Genomic DNA, 7,639 nt, shown 5'->3' with positions numbered 1-7,639 from the left:
TTCAGAGTCTCTTCTGACATCCATTTTGGTCTTTTCTTCCTCTTCTGTCTTTGTAATGACCGTTTGCACTCTTCCTGAATGATACCTTTGACATCCTCCCACAACTCATCTGGTCTTCACTCATTAGTTAAAATGGTTATAAAACCTTACAGAAATGGATTTATTATGTAATATCCTGTAATCCTAGAAGTTTTTGAGTTTGATATTTAATGTTATATGATATGTTACACTATGAGATCGTCAATATAAATTTTAAAATTATTTTGACTATACTTGTATCTACCCACACTGTATTCCACTGTGTTCTGGATTAGAGAGTATAAGAAGAGGCATCCTACGAATGATCTAGAGCAAACCTTCCATCTTCTCAAGTAAGAAATAAAGAGCAGAGAGATGAGTATGTGATTTGCCTATAATCACAGGGGGAATTCAAGTTACTGAGTAATATTTGGAACTCAGCCTTGGAGTACTTGGCCCCACATTGTCTATATGTAAATATTTAGTGTAAGATATTTTATTGGAAGTTATCACTTTACAGAATTGTACACTTTTTTTTGGCAGAGAAACTTTGAAGATAGAAAAAAAATACTGCTAAATTCTGATCGTGTAATCTGTAGGGTTGGAAGAACTGTCTAGATATCTACTTAAAAAAATCAGCCATTGAAAACCTTGCCAAGAATAGTTCTACTCTGATACACATGGGGTCACTGTGAATCAAAATCAACTTAGGGCAACCGTAACCATCATAACATATCTGTAGGGAGTTGTGCTGCTAACTCAAAGTCGGTGGCTCTCTGGTGATTTGAATACCCCACCAGCTGCACTGAAAAAAGATGACTAGTCTTGTCTCAGGTAATTTAGTCTCTGAAAACCCATTGGAGTTTCAGCTATGAGTGGGTCCTGATTTGATAGCAATGAGTTTAAGTTTGAGAAACAAGTATTACAGATTTACATGGCAGAGTCAATATAGAATCTTAGAAAGTCTTTTTTACTTTTCTCTTCTCTTTTGCTTTTTTATGATAAACTCATAGGGTTAGGGTGCTGTTGTTGTCAGCTGCTTTTAGTTCATCATGATTCATAGTGACTTTATAAACAACAGGTCTCAACTTTGAAGTATCTGTGCTCTCATCATCTCTGCTACACTTGGGCCCATTGTTATAGTCACTGTTTCAATACATCTTAAAAGTATTTCTCTCTTCTGCTGACCCTCTACCTTTCTGAGCATGATATCTTTTCCCAAGGACTGAACCCTCATATCAATAAATTCAAAAAAAGAGAGACAAAATTTTACTATCCTTGCCTTGAAGGAACACTTTGGTTGTACTCCAAGATACACATTTTTATTCCTTAGTCAGTCCATGGAATGTTCAGTTCTCCTTTTCTTTTTTTAAATTTTTATTTTATTATTTGTGTTTTGTGTACCATCAAATCAGATCTGACTGGTACAGGAGGAGATTGTCCCTCTTTCTCCAGCAGATCACCTGGTGGATTTGAACCATGCACCTCTGAGATTGCAGTACAGCTTCCTGCCATTAGGCCACCAGAGCTCTCTTTAGTTCTCCTTTTCGATATCACAACTCAAAAATAATTTATGACTTCTGAAAATCTACTGCAGAGTCAGCTATAGTCAGTTCAGACTCAATGACAGTGTACTCCTAAGATAAGACCTTCTTGATTGGCTTTTAGCATACTTCTACTACTTGAGGACAATTAAGATTTGCCACTACAGAAAAACAGAAAGAATAAGAAAGAAATTGGCTATAGCTCAGAAACCCCAGATCATCTAGTTATCTTTATGGTAGAAAAATATTCTCTAACCTGTCAGAAAAGGAGAAAGTAGCACAAAAGAAAACAAGTGAGCATTCCTATAACTTTTGTTTCTCAATTTGTGAGGAACTAGAAAAGAGAGAAGAGAGGAGGAAAATAAAGCATGAGACGAGAGCTTCTCATACTTTCCAGGCTTTGTTCTGGGGTAGTAATCTGCATCAGAAATTGAGGGGTATGTTTGATTGGATGTTCACAAAGCAAAATATAACACAGAAGGCCAGTAAGGCCTGAGGTCCTCTGTGTCTATGAGTCCTCAAGACCCACTGACTTTGAGAAGGGTGATAGACTTCCAGAGAGGCTTACAGCAAGGATAATATTGCCCTTCAGGTTTGTCTACTAGCTAGAGTAGAGATTTTGCGACAGGACTTGAGACCAAGCTAAGACATACAGATAACTGATCCCTTTGAGAGTTATTCCAGGCAATTAATTGATCAAATTATAACAGCAGAGAAGTGTAGGACCAGGTAGTGTTAATTGTCATCATGACACCAAAGGGACAAGGTCAAAGTGCACATGCAGATCCAAGCCCTGCTAATTGTCATTGCATAACATGACCCTTCTCTCCATTTTGAAGAAATAAGACAAAGAGATGGAAAGGAAAAGAAGCAAGCATTATTTACAGAAGACATTAAATATTGCCCAAAGGGACTAATTACATTTTGAAATAAAACTATTCTAAAGCAAACTAAATAATCCTCTGCTACCCTGGTGCTGTTGAGGTAGACAGATGACATGCCAACAAATAAAATTGATTCTTATTTCTGTACTTACATGGGAATTGTAGCATGAATTACATATTGCAGGCCCACCTGCTACACTGAATTATTTTTGAAAATCAGAGATGAAATATTAAAAGTTAAACAGCAGAATATTTGAATAATCAGCAAAAAGACAGAAACAAAATACCTTATTAAAAATCTGTTACTATAAATTAAACATTTTCTCACTGTTTATTGTCATTTGTTTTTGTGTCAAGTGCATAAGCAATAGAATATTAATGGATTAAATAGGTGGTAATAAAAGAAAAATGCATTTTCAAGAATCAAAATATATAGTTATTTCTGGAAAATAGACCCAAACCTTAGGCAATAGAGAGCGAGGTTTGTACAATAGATATAAAGCTTTGTGAAAACAAATGTTCCCTCCTGGGTAGAAAGAAATTTTTCCACCATATGATCAGTGTTTGGGGAGCCTATATACTCACAACTTGATCTGCATGTTGCTATGTTAGTGGTGTGCAGTGAGAAGCTCTTAATTACATCATATCATGGCTTTTATACTTTCTTTTTAAGGGTAAATAAGTCAATAGAAGCTACCAGAGCAAAGTAGCACATAGTAACTGAATTTGCACATTGTACTCTTGATCTAGTTCTTCCCTGTGATGTTAGGAAAATTATAAAATTTCTGAGTTTCAACTTTTTCAGTTGAAAAATGGAGACATTTCTATAGTCTAGAAATCTAAATATGTGTTTTGTATTCAGAACAGATTATTTGAGTGTCTGGACTTTATGAGGAGGAATGAGTATTAGGCTTGGAGGAAGACTCACCAGTGACTTGTGCTGTGTAGATAATAGAATCATTCTTGCTGCATCTGAGGAGGACTTGAAGCCACTGCTGCAAAAGGTCAAAGACTAGTCTTCTATATAGACTGAAGCTCAATATTAATAAAACAAAGGTTCTCCCCACTGGGCCAATTTGCAGCACTATGATAGACTGAGATAATTAACAATTTCAGTTTACTTGGTTCCACAGTCAACATCTTTGGCACCAGCAAGGAAAAGCATGATTGAGGCTTTTTTGGAATGCTTTTGATTGCAAGAAACAAAATTATCTGATATTAATTAACCTAAATAATCTGTTGTTGTTGTTGTGTGCTGTCCAGTTGGTACCAACTTGTTGATCTTCTAGCAGATTTTTCACAGACTATAAATCACAGAGCAGAAGATTTCCCATCTTTTTCCTATGCAGCAGCTGGTAAATTCATACCGCCTTCCTTTGGGCTGCTAGCATAATGCCTTACCACTGAGCCACCACAGCTCCTGAAAAATGTAAAAAGCTACCAAGACGTCAAGACTGATGATAGCACCAGTGAGACTTGATCCACAGCCTCAGATGCTATGACCAGGATTCAATTTCTTTTCCTCTTCTGTTCTGTCTTTTCCTAACTTCTTTTCTCTTTGCAGTGTCTTCTCCACTTCCCTATCTGCTCTATTCTCTCACCCTCTCTACTGTCTGGCTCACTGTGGATTAGGAAGATGCATTCAGAGAGGGCAATACTTTACATTTGAAGGCAGAATATGTATTGAGTTGTCAATTAAAAAAGCGCATTCAACTGGAGAGCATTATGCTGAATGAACTAACCCAGTCCCCTAAGGACAAATACTGTATAAAACCATTCTTGTAGAATGAGTATGAGAATCCAAGAGAGGGGAGGGTGGAAGCAGAGGGGTGAGGACGTATAGGGGGGAGGATTACTCATGGGGTCGAACAATTTGATGGGAGGGTGAGGGAAATGGGAAGGATATGGTGTTAAAAGCAATGTATTCAAATTTTACAAATAAACTGGTATAAAACAATGTAAAAAAAATAAAATCAAAAGATGAATTATAATAGGGAACTCTTCTTTCAGAGTCCTCTCCAATGTGCTAAAGAGCAATACTGTTAATTTTGAGATGAAGGTGTGCCTGATCCAGGCCACAGTCTTCACAAGTACTTTGCGATTATGCTGCACATCAAAAACCAGATCAATGAATAAGGATGACAAAAGAAGACTCAATGTATTTGAGTTGAGATACTGGAAAATAATATTAAACATATCATGGGCTGCCAAGAGAACAAACAGGTCTGTTCTGGACATGGTGAAGCCAACTTGCTCCTTGTCGGCAAGGCTTTTGAAGCTCTGTCTGTCTCACATACTTTGAGCATGTTGTCAAGAAGGACCAGTCATTGGTGAAGGATATCATATTTGGAATGGTGGAGGGACAGCACAAAAGAGGAAGATCCAAGATGAGATAGATTGACAAAGTAACTGAGATAATGGGGATAGGTATGTCAGAGACGATGAAATGGGACAGAGCAGAATTTAGAGCAGTTTTACAGAGGGTCACTATAAGTCTCAATCAACTCAACAGCACATAACAACAACAACAGCAACAATAAATGTGTGTTTTGTATAGATACAGATGTAGTTATAGGTATACATAGATAGAGATGTTTTATTTTTTTTATTTTTTTTTAGATAGAGATGTTTTAGTTGTTAGTGCCATAAAGTAGAATACAACTCTTAGTTACCCTATGAAGTGCAAATAGAAACCTGTCCTATCCTCTGCCATTCTTATCATCTCCAACACACTTAAGTTTATTGCTGCAACCACTGTATCAATCCATTTTGTTATGGGTTCTAGTTTTGATTTGCATTTCCTTTTGAGCATTTCTTCCTATCTCTGTTGGCTATTCAAATGTCTTCCTCTGTGAAGTCTTTTTATGTCTTTTGCCCATTTTGTAATTGGATTATCAGTCTTTTTCTTGTGAAGACCCACAGTATTCTGTAAGTGGAGATTTGTACACCAATGTTCATAGCAACATTATTCACAATAGTAAGAAAATGGAAACAACCCAGACATCCACTAACAAATGAATGGGTTGAGAAATTGTAATACGGTCACATGATAGAATATTATTCAGCACTCAGGAGAAATTATTTTTAAAACATACTATAAAATATAGGACAGCTTGCAGAGCATTATAGTGAGTGAACTAACTCACTCATAAGGATAAATATTGCATAAAACCACTCTTGTGAAAATAGAAGGATAACTAATGAGATATGTACAAAAGTAAAAAAGCAGAAAGGGAGGAAGGGGGAAGAGGAGAGTGATGAGAGGTGGAAACGGTGAGGTCGCAGAGTTTGGTGGGCAGAAAGAGGGGCTGAAGGAATTAGGAAAGATCTGGGGGGACATGAAAAACAGGATAGTAGTGAACATAGAATAATAATGATTACATACAATGTTGAGGATGATTGTATGAAACACAATGTGAATTTAAAAAATGTAAAAAAAATGTGTGAACCACAATGTATTCAAATTTGTATGCAAAATGTATGCAAACCAATATAAAATAAAATAATTTTTAAAAATAAAAAAAAAAGCTTCCCCGCCGCGGCCGGCCGCCCGGGAGCTGCCCGCAGCGGAACGGGCGGTCGTGGCATCCCTCCGCCCCGCGCGGGGACTCGCTGCCAGCGCTGCTGCGTCCTCCCACTTTGCTGTTTGCCACAGCGCCGCCACCTTTGTTACAGTGTTTTGTGTGTTGGTTTCTGGGATGGTGTGAGCGCCACAACCGGAAACCGAGCGCTCTGGAGCGTGGCCTGTGCGGGGTGCAGGCGGCAGCAGGGGGCCTCGGCTGCGGACGGGGACGCGTGGCCGCCCTGGCCGCTGGCATGGGGGCGCCCGACCGGTTATATAACTTGGCCGTCCAGAGGGGGCCCGGAGGGCTTGGGCCGGGCGGGGAGCGGTGCAGCCTCGGCTGGTAGCCCTTGTTCTGCCTCTCTGGACGTTTGTGATCCTCACTCTGCCCTGTCCCCAGCGCTGTGTCCACCAGCAGAAGTGTTTCCGTGTCAGGGCACGGGCCCCTTCCCCCGGGACCACAGGTGGCCCTGGACCCTTCCAGGGACAGCGCTGTGGGATGCGCGGGTGGCCAGGGGGCCCCCCTCCTCCGGACCTTTGCTTCTGTGTGTGTCTTTAAGGTCATGACAGCCCCCTGTGCTAATGGATGTGACCAGCACAACATGCATGCTCCTCAGCAAAAGCTCTTGTCAGTTTAAAAGAGGGAAGCTTATCAAATACATGGAATGAAAAGTATAGTTCTTGACAGAAAACACCTGTTTGGAAAGGCAGGAACATAGGCTCTGCTGTAGAAATGCCTTTTAGAAATTCAAAACGAAGTCGCCTCTTTTCTGATGAAGATGACAGACAAATCAATACAAGGTCCACCAAGAAAAACCAGAGGGCCACGGTGGTCCCACAGAAATTTACAGCAACGATGTCAACACCGGATAAGAAAGCCTCACAGAAGATTGGTTTTCGATTAGGTAACCTGCTTAAGCTTCCCAGTGCACATAAATGGTGCATAGATGAATGGTTCTACTCAAATATAGATAAACCACTTTTTGAAGTTGATAATGACTTTTGTGTATGTCTAAAGGAATCCTTCCCTAATTTGAAGACAAGAAAGGTAACAAGAGTAGAATGGGGGAAAATCAGGAGGCTTATGGGAAAACCACGGAGATGTTCTGCATTTTTTGAGGAAGAGAGGTCAGCATTAAAACAGAAAAGACAGAAAATAAGGCTCTTACAACAAAGGAAGATGGTTGATGTTTCACAATTTAAAGACCTCCCAGATGACATTCCGTGCCCCTGGTTATTGGAACTAAAGTGACAGCACGATTATGCGGAGTTCACGATGGCCTGTTCATTGGACAGATAAAAGCAGTCGGTACTCTTAATGCTACTTACCGAGTCACTTTTGACAGAACAGGGCTTGGGACCCACACCATCCCTGACTACGAAGTTCTTAGTAATGAACCTCATGTTGTTGTTGTTGTTATGTGCCTTTGAGTCGTTTCCGACTCATAGCGACCCTATGCACAACAGCCCTAAACGCTGCTCTATCCTGCGCCCGAATCAATCCATCTCATAGAGGGTCTTCCCCTCCTGCGCTGTCCCTCCACCCTCCCAAGCATGATGTCCCTCTCCAAGGACCTGTCCCTCCTGGCAACATGTCCAAAGTATGTCAGACGAAGCCCCAGAATCCTTGC

At 40.0% G+C, this 7,639-nt stretch overlaps 1 protein-coding gene and 1 pseudogene across 1 annotated transcript in view; both read left to right on the top strand.

The window, feature by feature from the left end:
* The window catches only part of LOC102848396 (ATP-binding cassette sub-family A member 13-like), a 619,024-nt gene that overhangs the window by 143,758 nt on the left and 467,627 nt on the right, over positions 1–7,639 (top strand). The window lies entirely within an intron of this gene.
* Positions 6,622–7,639, top strand: part of LOC102847596 — a 3,642-nt pseudogene continuing 2,624 nt past the window's right edge.

This window comes from Elephantulus edwardii, unplaced genomic scaffold (genome assembly GCF_000299155.1).
Source record: "Elephantulus edwardii isolate Elephantulus edwardi_28Jun2011 unplaced genomic scaffold, EleEdw1.0 scaffold00482, whole genome shotgun sequence".
Lineage (NCBI taxonomy): Eukaryota > Metazoa > Chordata > Mammalia > Macroscelidea > Macroscelididae > Elephantulus > Elephantulus edwardii.
Note: the sequence above shows the minus strand (reverse complement) of the source record. Positions and strands in the feature narration are given on the sequence as shown.